Raw genomic sequence first — 26,948 nt, forward strand, 5'->3', positions numbered from 1 at the left:
CCTTGAGTTTGGAAGCAACATGCGGTGGACTGATCTCCTCTGTGGATTCACATCCGCTTCACGCTCTGAAACCTGGAGGTGAGCACCAGTTGGCCTCATGGTTGATACAGCATTTGTGAAGGGCCTGACATTTTTGTATCTTTCCCTTTGTCATTACCTCAGATGGTGGCAGTGGTGTGTGTCTTTTCCTCAAACTCAGGTCTTCCACCAGAGGCCTGGGAATGTTAAGTTCCTGTACTGTATCTCAGCTGTTCCTAGGACGGCACTCTTCTAAATATAGACCTCAAATCTTGCACCTGGAGCCTTGCTGAAGTCATTCTCCATGCATGGAGTTCAATCCCAGAGAGCTGCTATTGCCACTGGGTCCACTGTGGCCTTCCTGCAGCTCCTGGTTCTTCTCAGTCTTTTCATTTTCGGTATTGCTAGTGCTACTATCAATTGGAATGGCCAAATCCACCAAAACTGTCCTTTTCAACAAGGGTTGGTTGGTTGACCAGCATCTTTTTGTCCTGTCAGGAACTTGATGTCTAACAGCACTTTAGTTTGGCTCTTCTCAACGACGTATGTTTGTGTTCAGCACTTAGACTTTGGTACTTCCAGTCTGTACATGACATCGATGTTCCTGGATTTCCAACACTGAGATCATCCGTCATGCATGGTTTTCAACACTGCCAGTTCCACACACGTCAGGTGTGCTCACCTAGAAAATGCCAGACTTGAGTAATTACATATAAACACATTAGAAAACATAACACATAAATCATAAATCTAAAAGGGCATAAAATCTACAAATATAAATTCCACAAATTTGTTCTTGGTTTGGTTACATTCACTGTCATTTGACTCTGAAACAAATGAGTTTTACCAGCCCATATCAAGTCATAGGAGTCTGTAACATTATAAATTTAAGATGTGTTTATAGTGAAAACAGTTATATGCATATCATGGCAAGCATGTGAATTTTGCCCAAGCTGGGAAATGAACTGATTTTTTTTTTTTTTGTATCTTCTTGTAATTTTATCACTTTTATGTTCCCACTCTAAGAGCTCCTCATGCAGCTTTCTGTTGTGTGCGTGTGCGTGTGTGTGTGTGTGTGTGTGTGTGCATGCGTGCATGTGTGCGTGCATGCATGTGTGTGTTCACCAATTTGACCATAAAGGGGTTTTTTTGTTGTTGTTGTTTAATCTGCAACAACAGGATTGAAGTTTAATGGAACAAATCCATTCCTGCAGGAACCATCTATATCTCCTGTTAACTAATTTTCATTAACTTAATCTTATTTGTGTGATTATTCCAGGCTGCAAAATCTATATCTACAAATCTATATGACCAGGGGCTGTTTCTCAACAGAAACACTGAGACCCACCATCTGAAATACAGTGCACCTAGAAAGTATTCACATTTTGTTATGTTACAGCCTTATTCCAAAATGGAGTAAATTAATTTTTTCCTTCAAAATTCTACTCACTACACCCCACAATGACAACATGAATTATTTTTTAATTTTTACAAATTTATTAAAAATTAAAAAAAGCTAAGAAATCACGTGTACATAAGTATTCACACCCTTTGTTCAATACTTTGTTGACACACCACTGGCAGCAATTACAGCCTCAAGTCTTCTTCAATATGATGTCACAAGCTTGGTGCACCTATCTTTGGGCAGTTTGGTTCATTCCTCTTTGCAGCACCTCTCGAGCTCCATCAGGTTGGATGGGGAGCGTCAATGCACAGACATTTTCAGATCTCTCCAGAGATGTTCAATCAGATTCAGTTCTGGGCTCTGGCTGGGCCACTCAAGGACATTCACAGAGTTGTCCTGAAGCCACTCCTTTGATATCTTGACTGTGTGCTTAGGGTCATTGTCCTGCTCAAAGATAAACCGTCGCCCCAGTCTGAGGTCAAGAGCGCTCTGGAGCAGGTTTTCAGCCAGGATGTCTCTGTACATTGCTGCATTCATCTTTCCCTCAATCCTGACTAGTCTCCCAGTTCCTGCTGCTGAAAAACATCCCCACAGCATGATGCTACCACCACCATGCTTCACTGTAGAGATGGTGCCTGGTTTCCTCCAAACATGACAGCTGATATTCACACCAAAGAGTTCAATCTTTGTCTCATCAGACCAGAGGATTTTGTTTCTCATGGTCTGAGAGTCCTTCAGGTGCCTTTTATCAAACTCCAGGTGGGCTACCATGTGACTTTTACTAAGGAGTGGCTTCTGTCTGGCCACTCTACCATACAGGTCTGATTGGTGGAATTCTGTGTGATTATATGCTGTCATGTTGTAAAATGTGAAATAAATGAATTAATAAGTAAATAAATATCTTGTTCTTAGTATATACAGTATATGTCACTCTAGTACAAGTATGAGTCACAATCAGCTCTTACCATTAAGAATATATACAATTTTTAATATTCATTCATTCATTCATTCCTTTTCTGAACCTGCTTATTCCAGTTAAGTGTCACGGGATGGGGTGTGGGTGGGTTATACTCCGCCTCTCACCAATGACCACTGGGATGTTTAATATTGCAGAAGTAATTTTCTGCTCCCTTTTATTAAATCAAAGGGGATGAAGGCAGCAGTGAGGATGCTAATGAGAAGAGTGAGGAGAGAGAAAATACAAGCATGCAAACAAACACTGACTGAAGGAGGCGGTCAGCATGGCAGTAATGAAATATTATGACTTACTGTTATACTGAGAAGATGTGAGTTATGTGAACGTACGTGTGCTCAGTATGTACGTGGGGAAAAGCCACAAATCTATATGCAGCGTATGAACAATTAAAATAGATGTGAAATGCTGTGAATGATTGTGAAGTGCTGCATTATAGACACGTGACCTTCAAACCTACACGTTGCCCCACAGCCATGCGATTTGTTTGATTTCAGTAAAACGTCACACAATTAATGCATCCGGCTGTACGATTTGTTTTTTTTTTTAAGTGCAACTCTTTCTAAACTGATTTGTGGATTTCAGCAAAATGTCAGACAGTGGTAGCGCCATGTGAACATGTGCAGGAAGGAAAATGATTGTGGTCAGATGTCTTCAAGAAGAGTTAATTAGAATTTTGAGTTTAATTAATGCATCATACTGTATGATATTCATGGGTGTCAAAATCCAACCCCGCATCTGCATCAAGATACCTGGGTAATGGATCATGTAGGGGAGCAGCTTCTTTCCATCTGTGACTAGACTAATAAATAATCCCAGAGACCCCTATTTACCCCCCCCCCCCCACACACACACACACACACACACTTCCACAAAGTACAGATGGGTCATCCCTGCCCTGAAAGGTCCTGTACATGCATTTGCACAGTCCCATTCCACTACCTTATATTCATTTATTTTACAGTGAACTTGGTACATTGCTGCATTCATCTTTCCCTCAATCCTGACTAGTCTCCCAGTTCCTGCTGCTGAAAAACGGCAGGAACTGGGAGTTCCTGCAAAGCCAAAGTTTCAAAAGAACACTCCTTGCAAGTGCACCCAGGTATCCTTGGACCGTGTGAAGTTTATTTGTCCATTTATCTCTTTTACTTCTTACAGAAGTGTTTTTTCCTTTTCTTTTTTATTCTTATTTATGCACCAATAACACCAAATCAAATTCCTTGTATATGAGAACTTACTTGGCAATAAATTCTGATTACCTGTTGGTGTGAAATATGGTGAGGACCTTGTGTGTCCTGTGGCCATGAACCCAGGGCAGATCAGGCAGAGGAGATGATGGCTGCAGCCCAATGGCTGTGAAGGCGGATGAAGGCTGCAGCAGGTCCTCAGACCTCAATCATCTGGGATTTCCCAGCCATTGGACCGGACCAGTGTAAGGATTTGTCGAGGGCCGTGTGTTTTTTTGCATGCAACAACATTCCTACGTTAAACAGAATGACACACCAGCATCTCTACATTGACCCTGGATGCCAATTTCCGGTCCTTATTGTATAAACTATGACATTGTCTACAGACAAATACATATACATTTCAAACAACTTCCTGATTTGGATCAGGTGCCTTGCTAACTGGCTGCTTGGTAGCAGTTTTTCGTAGTTGTAAAGTTGTTCTGCGCGGTTGTTTAGAGCGTTACATTTCACAAGGCGTAGCTGTTCACACAGTGATATAATCAGAATAACAGAAGGACTCTGCAAGGACACGGTGCAGAGCGCGGCCTCAGGCGACGTTGTCGGGGCGTTTATGTTTCTGCTGCACCAGCATTGTGCAACGATGTTTGAACGGTTCATGTGGAAACTAGTCAGCACTCTGACAGTGATCCTGTTTAACATAGCCGTCGTCCCCGAGGGTCAAAGCTCAGTCTGCATTATGGTGAAGCAGTGTGTGCAAGGTTTTGTTGCATCCACTTGGATACCTTTGTGTGTTTGCAAATGTTGCGTATTCATTCATTGTGTCACGTCCGTGTTTGAATACACAAAGTGTGCACCAGCCATGGATTCAGTGTGAAGCAGCTTTTCAGTTCAGTGAAAGGTGGCGTCGTGACACGACACAATACAATCTTTGCTGTCGCCGCCGGTGGCTCAACGCTGCTTTTCCTGTGTGTAAAGAAGCTGATTAGCATGGAGGCTGAGGAAGGAGTAGATTAACAGGTGGAAGGAGACATGAAAAGGAAGTCTGTGCGAAATGATTGAGGCAGAGCAGGAGGATCCAGAGGAGCCACATTTAGGACGATCTTCTGTCCCAGCACAATTAGACACGAGCCACAGGTCTGCTCAATGAGACAAAGTATGTGCGTTAACATTCAGCAACTAATTTGCTGAACCCTGATGTGAATTTGCACTGACGATTGCCCATTCACATGTCATGATACATATGACCTTTCAGGAGATGGAAATAAACAAGTTGTTGAGAGTTCAAAATGGAAGCAGCTACACAGGAAATTTATCTAAAATTTCCTCTCGCATTTGATCCCAGTCCAAACAGAGTGAAATACTCTATCACAGAGCTAAATCACCTCAAAACAGTGTAAAATCAACTCTTACTGGAGTAAAACCACTTGCAATGAACAGACGGTGTCGCAGACCGAATGGTCCCCCGTCAGCCCTGCCTTCACTGCACTTACGTCATCAGTCACGGTTCACTGCTAATCACCTCGTTTCTGTTTCAAACTGCCCTCTCGTCATCATCTGTCTCAGCGACAGATATCTGAAGCTTTTGTACAACAATGCTATCCGCATTAATTCAGCATTATTCCATAATAACAGCTGGAGGAAGCGATCAAAGTGGCGCGGCTGCACAAGCTGCTAGCTGATGTGTTCACTGTGCGTCGGACATTTCAATGCATCACCATTTAAAGCCTTGTTTTTGCTTAAAACGGTCTCGTTTCTGCTTAAAACTGACTTTAGAATGATTCAGGAGGTTTTACCTTGTCATCTGATGGTTAATAATCCCGTTAATCCATTTGATTGCTTTGGGCGGAGAGACTCTGTGTCACACGGTCGGCTGGGCTCCAGCGTGACACATGCACAGTGGAGGTAGGGCGGACCAATGTTTAGGGGCGGAACGTTCAGTCTACAACAACTGTCAAGATGAATCACTCTACGATAGATTATAATTTACTCTATTTAGACTGGGATGAAATGCTCTCCCAGCAGAGTAGATTTTACTCAGCAAAATTTCCTGTTTATGGTACTAAATAATAATCCTTTGCTAACTGAATACTTTTAAGTTATTTTGTGTGATTTTGTTTGGTGCCCAATCCCACAAACGTGCAGTGAGGCCCTTTGAAAGGGAATATTTGACAGTGTGGTGAATAGGCCACATGTGGTGCTGCTCTTGTGTGGTCTCTGATAGAGCTCCCAACCAAAAATTACCCAGAAGACAGCTTTCTATGGAAGTGAATCTTAGGGAAGGTTAATCCCAACTTCAGGGGCATCACAAGGCTTGTGAAGGATCAGTTAGGTCATTTCACTCAAACTCAACAGCCTGTAATGGCACAAACCAACACAATTGTTGATTGGTAGATGTGACGAATGTAAATTTCAAATAGGTATTGGATGGTTTTTCAGACAGTTTCCACTTTAGTGTCTGAGTGGGCAGGTGATGCCTTGCAGTGGCAGAAGCATGTATTGCAGTCGTCATGATACTGAAATGACAAACCTACACATCTTACAACACCTTGACACTTGCAGGAATTTGATCCTCGCACTCTGCACAATTCATCGTGCCATTGTGTTCTGTTTAACGCCACGCTATACAAAACAAAATAATCATTTCGTAGACGATCCCTGATGCGCTCAGAACTTGGCTGATGAAATAATTCTCATCTCTCCCAGAATGAAACAGAAATGATCTACAGCTGCAGGTTGTCTTGTGCACTTTATGCAGTGAAAAATACATTTAGAATCTTGTCTCAAAGGTAATTATTTAGAATACATACATATATTGTAATGGATTGGTAAAACAGTTGCATTTTTATTCATTCTCATGAGTAAGATAATGTATCTGTAATATTATTTTTATTATAGATGCAACATGTTGTAATCTCAATTTCACGTTCAGATGCACTGCGTGCAACGACGCACAGTGGCAAGCATTGTTTTCAAATAGGTTGCTCAGTGTTCATTACTAGTTCACGAAATGAATGCGTGCCAGAAGTTTTGAACATTTCAAAAGTTTCTTTGCACACAGTCACGCAGCTTACTCACAGTTTACTCACAGCTTACTCACAGTTTACTCACAGCTTACTCACAGTTTACTCAGTTTATGATGGGTTTACTCTCTGGCACTGAAAGTGTCAAGGTGCCTTACAATAATGATCATAGTGTATAGTCGTAATAATGATCATAGTGTAGTGATCATAGTGTGGCATCCCCTCTACACACACATACACACCACCTATAGCGCAGGTTGTTGCTAGTACATTAAAGTATTGTCATGTTTGGGGTTCTCTGCAGTGATGTCCATGTCTCTTTCTCAGCCTTTGAGATTGAGAGACACCTGGGAAGAGCTTATAGGGTCATGAGGTTGCTGGACATAGGCATTTGGTGACGTTGATACATTTGAGCCTTTAGGGTCCTGATGCTTCCCGTTTTGCTTCATGGTTGTTCTCTTTGGATTGTCTTTGTGTATCCTCACAATGACTTTGGGCCTGATTTACTATGATCCCAGATAAGAAGTGCTAAATTGCTTGGACAGCCCAAATCTGTGTGCTTTGGGGTGGAGACAGTTTTGCAGGTGATTTACAAAGCATAAATGTGCAACTGAGAGCAGGCGGTAATGTGATGTACACAGCAGTATGTAAATGAGGATTTTGCAAGTGTTATTGGCCGTAAGCACAAAATGAAATAAAATCGGTCACTTGAGTTACTGGACGCAGATACCAGGCACCCCTGTTGGGGAAAGTGTAGTGACACGGACCCACAACAGGGGGCGCAAATGAACGGTCAATAGATGAGCCAAAAGGTAACAATTTAATGTTGTGAATGTGCATAACGATTATACAGACAATCATAGAATCTGATAGCAGTCAATACACCAAGGTGACGTGTGGGCAGGCTCGAGGATAGAAGACGTCTGTCCTGAGAAGAGCCGGGACCACACGATTTCCACCGCCACAGAACCTGGTGAATACTGGAGCCGCCAAGTCCCGAATTCCCAGGTGATTGTTAAAGATTTTGTATAGTGTATATAAGTTATCACTGTTAAACATTTGTACCTTACTCTTTCTTCATTTAATTGTACAGGCCTGCTGTGTGGTATCTGTGACACTGTTATTTTGGCTGTTGTGACTTTATGACCTTATGCTGTGCAAGTGCTGTGCAAACAGGAACAGCAGATGCAGAACAGATGATAAGTGCAACCAGACAAGCCTGCAAGAACAGGATGTGCTGACCGCCACTGATAGACTAAACAAAAGGAAACGAAACTGTTTCTCCATGCAGCTGCAATCATTGGCATACGTGCCATGAGATGTTTTGTATTACGGGAGGAAACTTGTCATGCGATGTTTCCCCCACCCTTAGGACAAGTTTCACAATGTGGGTAGGGCTTCTCCTAATAAAAAGAGTGAGCATGCAGCAGTCCTCAGTGCTCTCAGTGGTACTACGTGTACGGACTGTCTGCACTCCTCGCGAGCTTCAATTGATATTCTGTCTCACTGGTATTCTTGACTCTGTTTTCTTGTTAAAGGTTTTAAGAATGTTTGGAGGAGAAAATACCCAACAGTGATCACCGCCCCCGACTGTCGGATCTGGTACTGCTTCACAGGTAGATGATATCTCGGCAACGAGGTGGAGATGACGTCCGGTCTTTATGGAGTGAGATGATGTAGTGTAGATGGGTGACAGCTGTCAAGAGATAATGAGTGACAGCTGTCACCCCCGGCTGTGTCCGTGGCGGGAGCGCCCTCTCGTGCCTGAAGCCCGCACTTCAGGCAGGGCGCCCTCTGGTGGTGGGCCAGCAGTACCTCCTCTTCTGGCGGCCCACATAACAACCTCTTTATCCAGATCTAATATACATGGAAGACAACTCAGTCCTCAAAGAGCAGTATGATTTATTATTATTTATGCACACAGCAGAATGCCCGTGAAGCACATGCATGTACAGATAATTACCACCCCAGAACTGTTGGCAGCACTCTGCTTTATTCTGCTTTTCACTCTTTGCTCACATTAGTCGTGGCTTTAGCTCAACTCTAAGAGTACACTTTCAGCCATAAAATTACTTTTATAGCAACCTGTACAGGTGAGCTCAGGTCTGAGAGCAGAGGTGGAATGAAGTCACCATCAAGTCACTCTCAAGTCATAATGACCAACAATTGTTTGCAAGCTGACTTGAGACTTGACTTAGGAGTTGCAGATTGATGACTTGACAGTGACCTCTGTCTGAGAGCATGCAATGGTGCCATATATTGCCACATCCACCACACCATGGTACTGCCTTGGGTCTCGGATGGGAAAGTCAGGTAGAAAACAAATCCATTCGCACCGCTTGAAATAAAAATCTCTCTACCGCCAGCCAGATGAAGTGTACGCATCTCCTTGTCCTTCTTCAGCCACTGGGATTCTCAACACTAAGGAACCTGCAAGCTGAATCATGCCCAGAGATCAATGCCAAATGGTAGCTGCAGTTGATGCAAATGATACTCTTCATCTTAAGGTGCCTTGACACTTGCACAAATTTGATCCCCGCACTGGCATGCAATCTGGTGTGCAAGGGAGTAAACTTGTTGTAAACTGCTGTAATCTGTATGTGAGCCATGCGCAGCTGTGTGCAAGTGCGCAAATAAAATGTAAATATTTTCAAAATCTCTGGCACGCATTCATTTTGTGAAGTAGAAGTGGACATTGTGCAGTCTCTTCGAAAACACTGTGTGTCACTGTGAGTTGATGCATCTCACTGCTGCAGCACATCTGAATGATTATGACGAGATGTTACATCCACAATAAATATAACTTTATAGATACATTATCTAACTCATAAGAAGGAATGGCAATGCAACTGTTTTACCAAGTCATTACAATATAAATTTTATAAATAATTACCTTTCAAGCAATTCCAAATGTGTTCTCCACCTCATGAAGCACATGAGAAAAGCTGCAGATGTAGATAATTCCTCTGTGATTCCGGAAGCGATAAGCGATGGTTTTATCAGCAAAATTCCGAGAGCAAATGTGTCATCCACTACGAAATAACTATTTTACATAACGCAGCATCCAGCAGCAGAAAGCGCAGCAAAAAGCTTGGCATCCAGCAGGATAAAGTGGGTCATATTGGCACTACAAATTGTGCAGCAGTGCATGGATTAAATTTCTGCAAGTGTGAAGGTGGTTTTAGCTCTTGCAGAGCCTGGCAGATGACGGTCAATACTAAAGGTGCGCGAGATAGATAGATAGCTTTATTTATCATTGTCATGACAAATGTCTGCTAACACTTTATGCAGGCATTTGCATGCATGTCATTGTGACGATCCCACCCACTGTGTTCCAGCTGGATGCCGTACTTTGTTCCACTGACTGCCACACACTGAGCACTGGACGCTGCGTATACAAAATAATTATTTTGTAGTGGATTAATCATTTTCTCTGCAAGTTGGCTGCTGAAAATGGCTCTAATCGTTTCCTGAATCACAGAGGACTGCTCCAGCTGGGGCTGTTTGCACGTGCGTGCACCGAACGAGCTGGAGAAAGCATTTGGAGTCTTCTAAAAAGGTAATTATTTGTCATGTTTAATGTTCTTTTCTTCATGTGTGCAGCTGTAAAAGTATGTTTATGGTAGATTTAACATCTTGTTATATTCGATCAGACCAGTTGCACTCTGATGTGGTGTGCTGATGCAACCACTCGCTCTGTTCACTTCTTCTTTACTCCACTTGACAAGCTGCACGTAGTGTTGGCGAGTTGATCACGCCATGTTGCACGACATTTATGCATGAAAGATTTTTTGAACATTTCAAAATTCCCTTTGCACAATTGCATGCCAACGACCCTCTCACGTTAGGTCTACACCTGTTAAAGACGAGTTTACTCTCCTGCACGGCACAGGTCCTGCAAGTGCATGCATCAAAGTGTGAATGGGCCATTACTAATTGCTTTTGTGATGCAAAGTCACTGCAACAGTATCCAACAATTGTCTGAAGACACCTGATACCAATAACATCCAGGTGTCTCCTTTGGTTACCAAACAGCAATTCATGAAGCATTAGGACTCTAAAGGCAAGGACCTTCATTTTCTTGGTATTGGCATGTTAGAGCCAGCTGGAGGTAGAGGAAACCACAGCAGAGCATCAAGGGCCTTGTCGTTGGAGGATGGTGGCTGGTGCCGAGCATTACTTTGCTTTACCTGTACATACATGTGAATCAGAAAGGGTTCTTTTTGTGGCCAAAACAATACCTGATGTCTCTTCTTCCAATTTAATTAGATGTGTGTGTGTTGGGGGGGTCAGTGGGTTGCTTTAATGTTGCTTGTTTGTGTTTATTTGCATGTACAAATGAAAAGCAGCCAAACCACAGCGTAATCACATCCATTGGTCACCGCCAGGCTGTTAACACAAAACTGTCGGAATATCGAAACGTGTTTAACTCTCAACTGTGAACCATTAACATCTTCAAATTGAAATTTCACTGCTTTCAGCATGCATATAAGTTCATCAGCTTCCTGATTTGAATGTGATTGGATGTGAAGTCTGTAACCAAACATAATCTGTTTCTCCTGTTGACCTTTTCTCCTTTTACTTTCCACCTGGACCCTCCTCCTGCCTCTGTGTCTCTTCGCCCTGTCACACGAGTCCTCAAAGGATAACAAATCAAATGTGCCTTGTTTAAAGGGATCAATAAATGCAGCTTGTTGGGATTTTGGACATCTAACAATTGCGTACACCTGCAAGCAGGCCCTGGCTGACACGTTAACAAGGAGAACCCACGGGCTCACTGGTCAATACAGACCTGTCGCGTCCACAGAAACTCAGCCTACTATCCAGAATTTATGGACTTTTACAGGAATTGCTCAGTAACTGACCTTCTCAGCCGCTGCGTCTCCACTGCAGTGACGACCCACCGGGCAGCAAACATTAATGCTGGCGGTAGCGGCAAGCAAACTTTAACATTAATGTTAGAGGCATTAAGAAAAACTCTTTCCTTCCTAGGTATAACTAGGATTCTGTGTTAGGACACTAGTCAGAAGATGAAGTGGGAGTCATTCATGATTTTTAGCAGGATTACGTCAAAACTACTGCACAGATTTTGACAAACTTTTCACCACAGATACATACTCGCCATGGAAGACTCCACTGAATTGTGGAGGTGATCCGGAACCAGAATCAAGATTTTATTTTGGTAAATAAATGGTAAATAGACTGCATTTATATAGCGCTTTTCCATCTGCATCAGACACTCAAAGCGCTTTACAATAATGCATCACATTCACCCCGATGTCAGGGTGCTGCCATACAAGACGCGCACTACACACAACTAGGGGATTAAGGACCTTGCCCAAGGGCCCTTAGTCATTTTCCGGTCAGACTGGGATTTGAACCGAGGATACTCTTGTCTCAAGCCCAACACTTATCCACTAGACCATCATCTCCCATTTTATATAGGCTTTGAAGGATTATGTCAAACTACTTCACGGATTCTCATCAAATTTTCACCACAGATAGCTATTAGGCCATGGAAGACTGCATTGAATTCTGGAGGTGAACCAGATCTGGATTCTGGATCAGGAATTCAATTTGTATGCTTCATTTTGTCAGATTTTGAGGATTAGGTCAAAACTACTTAATGGATTTTCACCAAATTAGACCTTGGAAGACTCCATTAAATTTTGGAGGTGATCTGGAGCTGGAATCTGGATCAGGAATCCACTTTGTAGACTTTTAAGGATTATGTCAAAACTACTTCACGGATCATGATGTAAAACCAAGATCAGGAAGATACTATTTTGTTTCAGCTTGTGAATTAAATATCATATTTTAACATCTTGATCAGTCGGACCATTCTGGATCAGGATGCAGTTATTGCACTGTGTTGTGGAATCCAGATCCAAGTAAAGTCCAGGTCACAATGTGGCTTCCCACTAGATTGCCAATTGCAAACTTTTAAATTAAACTATTAGAATATGTGTATTTCACTAATGTTCCACCTGACCTGAGTTCTTGATGGCAGTGTCCATCTGTGAAGATGAAAAGCAGTGAATCTTTAGATGCTTATTGTCCTGCTTCAACTTTTGTCTCTGCACTGTTTAATTCCATGGGGATCCATGTCCATCGCCTGGACCTCCTGCTCAGTCTACGAGGTCTATTAGAAAAGTATCTGACCTTATTATTTTTTTCAAAAACCATATGGATTTGAATCACGTGTGATTGCGTCAGACAAGCTTGAAACCTCGTGCGCATGCGTGAGTTTTTCCACGCCTGTCGGTTGCGTCATTCGCCTGTGAGCAGGCTTTGAGTGAGGAGTGGTCCAGCTCCCTCGTCTGATTTTCATTGCCAGGAAATGGCGGAATGATTTGGGCTTTTTTTCCATCAGAATTTTTTCAGAAACTGTTAGAGACTGGCAACTGGAAGCCATTAGAAAAATTTATCTGGCTTTCGCTGAAAATGTTACGGGCTTGGTAGAGAATAAGGAGTGTTACTGTCACTTTAAGGATGGCCCCCAGTGGCTGTGGGGTGCGCCGCGCTCCGAAGCTGCCATCGACAGGCTGAACGACCATTTAATTTCTAAACGGATGGCTGTCTGGATCCGTGACCATCGTGTGCCATTTCTCTGGTTATCACAAGAGCTGGACATCAACCATTTTCCGGCAGATTTCACTTTTAACAAGAGGAAAAACTCATGCATGCGCACGAGGGTTCAAGCTTGTCTGACGCAATCACACGTGATTCAAATCCATATGGTTTTTGAAAAAATAATAATCAATCAATCAATCAATCAATTTTATTTATATAGCGCCAAATCACAACAAACAGTTGCCCCAAGGTTCTTTATATTGTAAGGCAAGGCCATACAATAATTATGTAAAACCCCAACGGTCAAAACGACCCCCTGTGAGCAAGCACTTGGCGACAGTGGGAAGGAAAAACTCCCTTTTAACAGGAAGAAACCTCCAGCAGAACCAGGCTCAGGGAGGGGCAGTCTTCTGCTGGGACTGGTTGGAGCTGAGGGAGAGAACCAGGAAAAAGACATGCTGTGGAGGGGAGCAGAGATCAATCACTAATGATTAAATGCAGAGTGATGCATACAGAGCAAAAAGAGAAAGAAACACTCAGTGCATCATGGGAACCCCCCAGCAGTCTAAGTCTATAGCAGCATAACTAAGGGATGGTTCAGGGTCACCTGATCCAGCCCTAACTATAAGCTTTAGCAAAAAGGAAAGTTTTAAGCCTAATCTTAAAAGTAGAGAGGGTGTCTGTCTCCCTGATCTGAATTGGGAGCTGGTTCCACAGGAGAGGAGCCTGAAAGCTGAAGGCTCTGCCTCCCATTCTACTCTTACAAACCCTAGGAACTACAAGTAAGCCTGCAGTCTGACAGTGAAGCGCTCTATTGGGGTGATATGGTATTATGAGGTCCCTAAGATAAGATGGGACCTGATTATTCAAAACCTTATAAGTAAGAAGAAGAATTTTAAATTCTATCCTAGAATTAACAGGAAGCCAATGAAGAGAGGCCAATATGGGTGAGATATGCTCTCTCCTTCTAGTCCCCGTTAGTACTCTAGCTGCAGCATTTTGAATTAACTGAAGGCTTTTCAGGGAACTTTTAGGACAACCTGATAATAATGAATTACAATAGTCCAGCCTAGAGGAAATAAATGCATGAATTAGTTTTTCAGCATCACTCTGAGACAAGACCTTTCTAATTTTAGAGATATTGCGTAAATGCAAAAAAGCAGTCCTACATATTTGTTTAATATGCGCTTTGAATGACATATCCTGATCAAAATGACTCCAAGATTTCTCACAGTATTACTAGAGGTCAGGGCAATGCCATCCAGAGTAAGGATCTGGTTAGACACCATGTTTCTAAGATTTGTGGGGCCAAGTACAATAACTTCAGTTTTATCTGAGTTTAAAAGCAGGAAATTAGAGGTCATCCATGTCTTTATGTCTGTAAGACAATCCTGCAGTTTAGCTAATTGGTGTGTGTCCTCTGGCTTCATGGATAGATAAAGCTGGGTATCATCTGCGTAACAATGAAAATTTAAGCAATGCCGTCTAATAATACTGCCTAAGGGAAGCATGTATAAAGTGAATAAAATTGGTCCTAGCACAGAACCTTGTGGAACTCCATAATTAACCTTAGTCTGTGAAGAAGATTGCCCATTTACATGAACAAATTGTAATCTATTAGATAAATATGATTCAAACCACAGCAGCGCAGTGCCTTTAATACCTATGGCATGCTCTAATCTCTGTAATAAAATTTTATGGTCAACAGTATCAAAAGCAACACTGAGGTCTAACAGAACAAGCACAGAGATGAGTCCACTGTCTGAGGCCATAAGAAGATCATTTATAACCTTCACTAATGCTTTTTCTGTACTATGATACAGAATAAGGTCGGATACTTTTCTAATAGACCTCGTATTTGTCTTCATTTCTCTCTGTTGCACTTCTTCTGCTACTTTCAACTGTCTTTCATTTTCACAAACGCCGCTTGGTGTTGTTGCAATCTTCTAATCTGCGATGTCGTCCAATCAGCATCAAACCCTGCCCACTGATATTTCAGTGCCGCTCAGGAGTGCACATTCTGCAGCAGGGACTTGCTTCCCCCAGAAAAAGGTTAAAAAAATCACTTTTCTGTGGCAGTCTCTGCAATAAAGACGTGCAAAGGTCTTGGACCTCGTAACATGTTGCTCATGTTCCTGCAGTGGAAAGAGGCCTTTTGTCTGTATCCAGAACTGAGTGGTACCATCACACAGGGCTTCCTTTTAAACTCAGATGTTCCCTGTTACTCACTTCATCAAATAGTCCGTCATACTTGCTGTTCAACCTCCAAGCACAAACGTTTTCTAAACATGGCTGCTGGAGCTCTAACCAGGACTTGGAAATTTCACCATATTCTACCTGTGGATATGAAAACAGTAAGGCTACAGCAGTCTGACCTCTGACCCAAGTGACCTTGGCTTTCTACGAAGCCCTAGAAGTGTCATCGTAAAAATGTTTTGCATGCGGAGAGAATGTGTGCATGTTTTACTACAATGTGCGCATGTTTTGTTAAATTGTGCGCTTATTTTACTGTATTGTGTTCTCGTTTTACTATAATGTGCGCTCATTTTAAGCAATGTAAAACGAGTGCACAATTTAGCAAAACGAGGGCAGCATTTACTATAATGAGAGCACAATTTAGCCAACACTGTTAGAAAACATATTGTGCACGATCTACTTAAATGTGGCCACAATGTGGAAAACGTGCACTCAGTATATATTGTCTGGACACATGTAAACATGAGCACTGCATGTGACCCTGCTACAAAGAGTAGAAGTTTGCTGCCACCACGTACAAACTGTTATCATCACTGAAAGTGAACTGTAAACTTACTCTTATTCAAAGATTTTAATTAAACCTGTGCAAAATCAACATGCAGATCCACCTTGGATTTGCTGTGGCGACTCTGAGTGCAAACGGCAGCAGCCAAAGTGACTTAATTTCAAAGCGAATCGCTGTTTTAAATCAAGTGACACCTTTTTCAAAACGTTGTAATACAGACAACAAACTATAACCGACCAACACCGTTTTTCCCCCAAAATGAGACGTCCTCTGTTCTTTATGAATCACACTGAACTTGACGTGCAGCCAGCTGCGAGACCGGAGTTTAAGACCGTCTTTTGACCGAGTGAAGCGACACACAGCGGCACAAAGCTCGCTAATGGTACAGGGAGTCCCAAACAGGAAGTGCCAAATTTTGAGTCCACAGTGAAACAGGAAATGTCAAATGTCAAACACTTCCTGGATCGACATTTTCTGGGTTGACAGACAAGATCTCATGGAATCTCACGGGAACTCAGTGGCAAGTTTACACTGAAACAAGAAGTGCCAAATTTTGAGTCCACAGTGAAACCAGAAATGTCAAATGTTGAACACTTGCTGGATCCCAGGAGACGAGATCTCATGGGATATCGCAGGAATTGAGTGGCAAGTTGAGACTGAAACAGGAAATGCCAAATTTTGAGTCCACAGTGAAACACACTTCCTGGATCAACACTTCCTAGGTTTACAGACAAGATCTCATGGAATCTCGCGGGAACTCAGTGGCAAGTTCACACTGAAACAGGAAGTGACAAATTTTGAGTCCACAGTGAAACTAGAAATGTCAAATGTTGAACACTACCTGGATCCCATGAGAAGAGCTCTCAAGGGATATTGCGGGAATTGAGTGGCAAGTTGAGACTGAAACAGGAAATGCCAAATTTTGAGTTCACACTGAAACAGGATATGTCAAATGTTGAACACTTCCTAGCATGGTTGGAGCTAGAGCGGAGGCTGGGGTTTCACTGGACTCCCCTCAAATCTGATTGGACACAGATGATTGACATGTCACAGCACCACAGGTCTGGTTGAAAGAGCTGCATTTTGAAATCAGTGACACATATTGACTGCTAGGTTCCTCCTGTACAGTATTTGGTGCTGTGTACCACATAAAATTCTAATCCACCTTTGTAGAAGAAGAAAAAAGTTTGACTCAGATTTGAACTGAACACGTCATCTGAACATTGGACGAATAATGACACCAAAGTTATATTGGTGAGTTAACAACCATATTTTACACCAGAAATGAGGTTCAGGTTGTTAAAAGTGGGATTTCTCCTTTAATTCGGGTTGCCTTATATATGTGTGTTTCTCCAGTGATATTAAACGGGCAGGCAGCTGTTGATTCATGAGATATAACATGAAGATGCTCAGGCTGAAAGAAATTCAGGTAATTTACTCCTCCTCTGTCTGTATAAAACCTGTGTAACCTCTTAATTTTGCTCTCTGAAGGACTTATTTTTAAATAACCTCTTAATTTTGCTGTCTGAGTGACACACCAGTGACACAACTTTAGATAAATAAATCTAAAGATATCTTCTATAAACTCAAACTGAAAGCAAATCTCTACAACTTGATATAAATGAATGAAAACTATAAAATTCAGCTTCCTGGTGAAGTGGTGTAGAGGAGGATTTTCTTAAAAAGAAGACCTGAAAGTTCAGCTACAATTTGACAGAAAGTACATCTGAGATGAAAGCTTAGATTTTATGTTTTGGTGAAAGAAACTTTTGTGTTTCTTCATAATTGATATAAATAAAGTCCAAGACATATTCAGTGACTTGGAAATGAGGAAGATAATTTTAGAAATTTTTATTCTTTATATTTTGGGGGATTTCTTGTATTTGAAATGGCATAAATTAATTAAAATGTGTGAAATTACAAGTGTTTGAATACTTTTGGAGGGCACAGTATCCTAACCTTATGATGAGTGCAGAATGAGTGTGGTATTATTACTGTTTTGTTTAAGAATGTTTAATTTTCACTGTTGCTGCACTTTGTGTCAAATCATAATCATATGACAATATTGAGATACGATCATGTGGCCATATTGTACAGCCCTACTGTCAACTAGCTGAAAAGTTTGAAAATGAATTTACATCTGTTGTGTGGGCCGCTGAAGAGGAGGTACTGCTGGCCCACCACCACCAGAGGGCGCCCTGCTTGGAGTGCGGGCTCCAAGCACGAGAGGGCGCCAGACCTAGAAGAAGTGACAGCTGTCATTCATCCCCTGCCCCAGCTGTCACTCGTTCATCATCATCACCACCATAAAAGCCGGACTGCAACTCCACCTCCTCGCCGAGAAATCGACTACCATTCCTGAAGTAATCCTTCTCTGCAGTATTTGGATTAATCCACGTTTTGATCTCTGTTCGCAGCCGTTTATTCCTGTGGGACAGTTTTGTCGGAGTGGCGTGTTGTGGGAACCGCGACGTCTTCGCCTCCCACTCCCTCCAGATAAGTGACTGACAGGAGCTGCTTGAGTGTATGATTGGAGGTGGAGGTGCTCCCTCCCATCAGTGTTGGACTGTGTGTTACTGAGTGTGCGGACTCACACTCACACATCCTGTTTTTGCTTTCTGCCAGCAGTACCAGGGCCGACAGCCGGGAACAGAGGCCACCTGGGGACTCGGGACTTAGCGGGCAATTTGAGATTATCGCGATGTGTAGCACGTACATTTACATCTGCCAAGGATGGAATAGAATCATTGGCGTTTATTTATTTGTCTGTCTGTCTGTTAGCAGGATTATGTCAAAACTACTGCGCTGATATTAGGCCATGGGAGACTCCATTAAATTTTGGAGGTGATCATGATCCAGAACCGGATTTGGATTCTGGAGCACGATTTCACTTTATATAGGCTTTGAAGGATTACATCAAAACTACTGAATAGATTCTCACCACATTTTCACCACAGATAGATATTCGAGCCTGGAAGACTCCACTGAATATTGCAGGTGATCCTGATCTGGATTCTGGATCAGGATTGCACTTTGTAGACTTTTAAGGATTACATCAAAACTACTCCACAGATACGGCTACACAATGTAAAACCAAGACCAGGAAGATACTATTTTGTTTCAGCTTGTGAATTAAATATCAGATTCCAACATCTTAATCAGTTGGATGATTCTGGATCAGCATGCAGTGATTGCACTGTGTTGTGGAATCCAGATCCAGGTAAAGTTCGGTGTCGGCGACCGAACTGTCCCTTCTAAAAATCGCCCTGCCTTCACTGTACATGTGTGTGACACTGATTGAGTCTGACTCTCTACACCCAAAGCAATCAAAGGGAATAATGTGATTATTAAGCACCAGATAAATTAAAACCTTTTAAATCATTCTATAGTTAATTTTAAGCAAAAACAAGGCTGTTTTAAGCAGAAGTAAGTCCCTTCGGCTGCTCCCTTGTTTGCACTCGGGGTCGCCACAACAAATCCAAGGTGAATCTGCATGTTGAAGGCAATAATCGGTGAATCGCTGCTGACGCTCTGAAATGACAGGTGCAGCAACACGTCAGACTCAGACGTGCTGCTGTGCTGCTCTGAACGCTTCCCCGTCTTTTATTTTGAAATAATGTGAATTTATGTGGAAATAATTTTTTACAAAAGCTTCAGATATCTGTCGCTGAGATAGATGATGACTGGAGTGCAGTTTGAAGAAGAAACGAGGTGATAATCTGTGAATCGCTGCTGATGCTCAGAAATGACATATGCGCTTTTTAAGGGGGACTGTTCGGTCAAAATGTGAATCACATACCTGTTATTTTGAGTCCTCATCAACCCTTGGTGGATGTCAGAAATCTGCAATTGCGCTTGTTTGCTTATAGACCCCAATCAGTGGTTTAAAGAGAAATGTTGTCAAAAGTTTTTAAGTGGGTATGGACACTAACTTTATTCAGGGTTCCAAGTGTTTAGTTTGCTTGTTAAGCATCCCAGCATCAATGTTGTGGTCATACTGCAGTGAGTGTAGTTTCAAGTTGCTGAAATGGTTGTTTTTTTCTGCCCAAATATGCATGAGTGGAACTGGAAAGAAGTGAAGACTGTGTCACCTAAAGAACTACCTGAGGAACAGCAGTAGACAAACAGACATTGGCATGGAAATGTTTAGGAGAGATGGGAGTGGAGTTTCTACCAGATTGTTGAATAAAACATTGGGGCCTATAAACAGACAAACCACTGACCTGGTGTCACTCCTCGTAATTAGCCCTCAGAGAACATGGCCTGATGCTTTTGCTCTTAACCACAACAATAGGCACATTATGAAGACATCAATGGTAGGTGAAAGATTTTCTCTGTCTTCTGTTGGCATTTTTCCCTTGAGGCTACAGGCTACATGTGGAGGTCTGTGGGTATTTGTATTGAACAGAGCGTAGGTTTGTGTGTGATTTTGGTCATTCTGTATGTCATTAGTGACTGTCGCAGATCAGAATGTGGCGATTGTGCATGCATGCCCGTGAATGTGGCAGAAGTGTAGCAGAGAGCCGTCGCGACACACAAGCCCTTATTTCACAGCACCCTCCTAAAAATGCTACGCTCCCCCAGAGCTCCTGCAGAAAAAAATCTCTGGAGCCGCCACTGCTGCTGACCACTCAACACACTCACTCATCTTCAACCGCTTAGTCCAATTAAGGGTTCGCGGGGGGCTGGAGCCTATCCCAGCAGTCATAGAGCGCAATGTAGGGTACACCTTGGACAGGACACCAGTCTGTATCTGTCCAGCCCACCCAGAAACCAAATGTTCTTTGAATGTTCATTGAACGTTTGCATGAGAATGTTTGCAAACGTGGCATGAACATCATATGAACAAAGAATGAGGACAGGTAATGTTTGCATGCGAGCATTCAATGAACATTATACAAACGTTCACAAGTGTTCACAAACACCAAATGAACAGTTGCAGCAGAACATTAAATTAACATTTGTAGTGTTCGCATGCGAACATTACCTGTCCTCATTCTTTGTTCATATGATGTCGTGCAATGTTCTTGCTCAATTACCTACAATTTTTGTGATTGTTCCTATTGAGAACTAAAAAAAAAAAATAAGTAAAACAAACTTTATAAATGTTTTAAAATTCAATAGGTTTTATTTCAATAGTGACTTGCAATGTGGAATTATATTGTGGAACATATAAAATAAGTAATGGACAAACTTTTGAAATCACTTAATTGATAAAGGAATTCATCTTTACAGAATTAAACATTGCTCAAAAAGCACAAAATGAAAAATTTTCAACGTTACAAAACATTTCTTAAGCGGTAAACCACAAACGCTACTCCAAAAAAATGTTCAGATATAAGAATAACTCTTCTAGAATTAATAATGAAACCTTAAAAAAAAAAAAATAATTCATCTATTTATCTACATACAACCAATAATACACATTTTAGGAGCAAAAATAAATTCAACTTAAACATAAATCACCACTTGAAACAAACTACAACAATCTTTTAGACATCTACATACAATTAATAAGTCATACTTAAGAGCAAAACTGTGGACAGTTTTAACACAAACATTACTATCAATAAATTCCCTGAGAAAATTCCTATGGAAGTTTTTAATCGCAGATTTGAAGACTCAGTATGACATTAGTCAGATTAGTCAGTTAGCGAAACTGAACAGTTTAACACAAACATATTACAATCAAATTTCCTGAGGAAATTCACGATGAAAAAAATATACAAAAATAATACAAAATTATTAATTTAAATTAATGTTTAATCCCCAAATAAAAAGGTTCTCTGGAGGTAAAATTAAATTTTATCAAATATTCCATGTACAATGCAAATTAAGTAATGCTACTAATCTGACCATAAGCTTTGATATTATAGAATATAAACCCCGATATCATATAAAATACCCTCAGCCGTATCCGCAGTCCTCTTAATAATTATTTAATTGGAATCTATATGTATACAGGTGGGGCCAAAAGTTTACATACCCTGGCAGAAGTTTAGGTTTTTTTTTGGCCATTTTTCAGAGAATATGAACAATAACAAACTTTTTTTTCGCTCATGGTTCATGGTTGGGTGAAGCCATTTACCGGCAAACAACAGTGTTTACTCTTTTCAAATCATAATGACAACACAAACTACTCAAATTAACCTGATCAAAAGATTACATACCCCTCTTCTTAATACCATATACTGCCTGTCTTTTGTGGTGGTTGTGGATGAGGCTCTCTGAGGGTAAAGCTGCCACTGAATGGTTTGGACTTTATTTACATCAATTATGAAGAATACAAACAATATGGCACTCTATGGTAAATCTGCATGAACAGTTCTGAAAAACTGAGTGAGTGTGCAAGAAGAAGAAGAGTGAGGAAAGCCATCAAGACACCCATACAACCCAGAAGTTATAGGCTTACGTGGCTGTGATTGGAGAAATTATGCACAGTTCAAGCTTTGCATTTTGTATCACCAGTTATCCATCTTCATGATGAAGTTGTATAGAGGAGGATTTTCTTAAAAAAGAAGACCTGAACCTTGAGCTACAAATTGCCAGAAGATGAGATGCCTGGATTTGATCTGTTTTGGTGAAAGAAAATCCTTCTGTGCTCTACTCCACTATGAAGCTAAGATTAGTGATGCAAAATGCAAAGCTTGCACTGTGCACAATTTCTCCAGTCACAGCCACGTAAGGCTATTAACTTCTCCTAAGTTGTCTGGGTGTCTTGGTGGCTCCTTGTAAATCACTGCAGAGGTGTTATCAGGTTGTGAAAACAGTGTTTTCAGTTTTCAAAGTGTTTTTCAGTAGCTTTTACATAATATATGATAGACATGTTAGATTTACACAGAAATGAAGCTGTTTTGAAGTGGATTCTGCCATGTTGGATTCGCAGCCAGAGACCAGACGTCACGGTGCCTCTCTACTGTGACTGCCCCCCCCCCCCAAAAAAAACAGATTTGCAAGATTGTTAGTTTTTCAAACCTGTAATCTGGGTCAGGAAAAAGTTCAGGATGGTCCCGTCTATACTTCTTTGATTCTGCTCGGACAGGACATCTTCGGATTATGGCACAATTGTAGAAATAATGGTAGTACTGTCCATTGATGTGATTTTTTTATTGCAGTTGCCATGACAACTCTAAATTTGTGGCACGTCCCTGGCAATTGACAGTTCCTGACTTGTCCTGGCTGCCAAAGAAACAGGAGCCGTAGCGTTCAAGCCGCCCCTGACAATGACTGTTACTGTATACTTCCCTTGTTCCATTCCAGGGGTGTATGCAGTTAAGGTATTGATTAGGGCATTCCTCTGGTGCCTGGTTCCCTCGTCCTCACCATCAAGTCTGTCATTAGTACTCTTGAGCTGCAAGTTGAAAATTTCCTTTGTTAGTCATAAGCAATTATATACATTTTTCTGTTCAGATATTGTATAATTTGAGCTACATGGTCATACCACACAGGTGAAAGCAGATCAGACAAAAATGATTAATCCTCTGTACCCACTGTTATTTGTGCAAAGGACTTTTCACACCACATGCTTTGGAAGCATCAGAGGAGCCACAAATCGGTCTAAAAAGTATTTTCAATGAAACGCGTTGCTTTTTAGAGGCGTCTGAAGCGTCACGTCAAAAGCCGAGCTAAACCATCGCTTACGCATGCGCACGAGGGTTCATGCATGTCTGACGTAAAAACATATGAATGAAATCCATATAGTTTTTGAAAAAAATAAAAAGGACCTATACTTTACGGACAGCCCTCGTATATTAAAACATGGACAAAATATGAATTAGGCCTGTGCCTCTCTGTGGCTAACGTTAGCTCCGTGCTAGTCAAAAATGTGCTGGTTTGGTTCTCATTAGTCCATGTCTGCCACAATCAAGCTTCAAGCAAGTTCTGTCTTTTCTGTCTAAAATGGGTTTGTGCTCACATCAGGTTCCATTACCTCGTGATGACTGTAGGAAGGCCTCGCCATTTGAAGCTAGCTGCTAACTCGTGGTTGTGTTGGTTTTCTGTGATCCAGTCGATGATCATCCAGCGTTAGTCTCCTCTTCTGCTCTCAGTGGTCTCTTAATCGTAGTATAGAGACTGAACAGGCAAATTAACGTCTTGAACATGAACTTTTATTTGCCAAAAGAGAGCGGAGAGCATGCAGCACTGTTAGTTAGCCAAGTCGTGTTCTCCTTCTTCATCTTCTTCTTCTTCTTCTTTGTTAAACAGCGGGTTTTAACCCAACTCGGTGCACCACTGCCACCAACTGTTTGGCGGAGAGCACTACAAGCTTTTTTTTTTTTTTTTTTTTTTTTTACCAGAATGAGAATGTTGCATTTTACATTCAGAAATGATTGTATCCAGGTGTTATAATGTGTACAATGTACATGTTTTACCCTGGATAATTATAATATCATGCCTCACTGAAAACATGAATTGAGCAGCTGAAATTAAAGGAATCAGAAAGGAAGAAATATGTTGTTATGGTAATAATTCCCACCAAACACTGTTAGACTGTGACATGTGTGACTATTCATCTCATGTTCAGCATGTTTGTTTAAAAACATGTCTGATAATGTTTGAACTGCAAGTTGTGAAGTGACCAGTAAAAAATATTATTTGTCTATGAGCTGTTTTATTTAAATGTCAATGTTTCCTGCTCATGCATGTTGAAAACATTATGTTGTAAATCAATTTTAATACCTTTAATGTATTTTTCCTTATTTCCAAAAATGCTAAAGATATTATGCTTTTAGAAAATATGGCAAAATGTATGTAACTCAGGTCTGTCGGACTTCTGGATAATAAGCTGCCATTGCAATCTGTTTCCATGAAAAAACATATTTCAGTAGCTGACAATCACAGTCTGTAGTGATGTAAATTTTTTATTGCAAAAATAATATTCCAATTAACAGAGTGCATGTTTATGCAAGTTGCCCCAAGACATGTTTCTGAGTTAGCTCTGTCAGTTTATCACAGTAATCTTGAAATTATACGAGGGTAGGCTGAAAAGTTCTAAGGCTCACTATAATGCAGTTAATGCATTACTCCTTCATGGGGAGCCTTAGAACTTTTCAGCCTACTCTCGTATATTCAGTAGGTCTGAATAAATCATAAATCGACATATTATTGGTTACCATGAGTGTTGAAATCATTTCCTATTGTTCATTCTACCTATGTTTGCACACATAATTTAAATGGAGTCCAACATTAACTTTCTGTAGGCAGTAAATGATATTTAATGTTTTCCTGTAATATGAAATTTTACAAAATAATTGTAATAATTAAATAATAATTTAATTTATACTTTTATTTAGAGGCAAGCTTTACACATACAACATGAACATTATGTGAATGTTCGCAAACACACTGAACATTAAGCATACATTCTATAAACATTTGATTGATTTTTGCAAATGTTTGCTTACATGTTTGTCTAATGTTTGCTTTCATGCAAACATTAGACAAACATCACAAACATTATATGAACATTTGCAAACTTGCTGAACAGTAAACAAACATTATATGAACATTTGTTTGATGTTTGCAAATGTTCGCTTCCGGGTGGGAGGGACACCCGCACACACACCTACGGACAATTCAAAGCTTCCAGAACACCTAAAGTGTGTGTCTTTTGAATGTGGGATGAACCCAGAGCACCTGGAGAGAAGCCACACAAACATGGGGAGAACACGCAAACTCTACACAGAAAGGCCACAGGTGGGAATCGAACCCATGACCTTCTCACTGTGAGGCAACAGTGCTAACCACTAATCCACCGTGCTGCCCCACCCCTCATCAATCATTTAAAAAAGAAAAAAACAGCATCAGCATTGCTTGCAAGAATTCAATAAGGAGGGTATTCTCTGAAAACAGGTGGTTTATTTTTTATCCCGACAAAAGCAGCAGAATCCCTCGATGCAGCTCAGCGTTCAGCCAGCTGCACTGCGTCATTAGCCGCGTTCTCAGAAACGCGCCTAAGGACCAGAAGTCGCAGCAGAGGAGAAGATGAAGGCGTGTGTTTTTCTTCTGACATGTTGTTTGGTTGCAGCAGCCTCAGTGGGCAACGCTGCCACATACTCATCAAAGTAGTCTATTAAAAACGTAATCACCTCACTCCTAGCGGTGCGCTAATGTGGCTAAATGAACCCGTAAGTGATTTCAGAGCGCTAGACAAGCTAACGTGGCTGAGATTAGTCGTATAGCTGTGCGGGGTAAATAACGGGGGAATGTTTGTGGGTGAAAGGAAAACAGAAGCCGTGATTTGTAAGTATTTAAATGGTTTATGATTCATTCTTTGTATGCTTATTTAAAATGCCTACGTTTAGGATCATTTTTGTTACCTTTGGCAAAGAAGTTTTGTTTTTGTTGTCTGGTACTGGCAGCATATCTCAAAACAACATGATCTGATTTCCATGAAATTTGGTGGAGAGGCAGGCCTTGGGTAAAACAAGAATGTTATTAAATTTTGGTGCAGATAAGAATCAAGGCATGGATTGTGTGCTGTGATCTTTGAACCTTAATCTCTACTCCTGAATTCCTTCAGTTTCTTTAATCTATAGACCTTTCTGTCTTTCTTTTTGCAGGATCAAAGCAAGACTTAAAAAAAAGGCAACAAAAAGAACTCAAAGCAATCATCAATTGGCATCAAAGATCAGTGATCAGGATCAAAGGTCAAACCAAAGGTCATAACCAAAGTTCATGATCAAGGTGAGCAATGATGATCAAAGATTAGCCTTAACCATCAAGGCCAGTAATCAGGATCAAAGACCAAGTATCATGACAAAAGTTCATGATTAAAGTGGGTGATGAGGATCAGAGTTTAGCCATAACCGTCAAAGCCAGTAATCACAATTAAAGGTCAGTAACCAGGGTCAAAGGCTAAGTATAATGATGAATGGTCATGATCAAGGTGATGAGGATTAAAGATTAGACACAGAATCAAAGCCTGTGAGCAAGATTAAAGATCAGTGACCAAGATCAAAGGCCACATATCACAACAAAGTTTATCTCAAACCGCCTTTTCAAAGCC

The sequence above is a fragment of the Thalassophryne amazonica genome, chromosome 15 (genome assembly GCF_902500255.1).
Source record: "Thalassophryne amazonica chromosome 15, fThaAma1.1, whole genome shotgun sequence".
Classification (NCBI taxonomy): Eukaryota; Metazoa; Chordata; class Actinopteri; order Batrachoidiformes; family Batrachoididae; genus Thalassophryne; species Thalassophryne amazonica.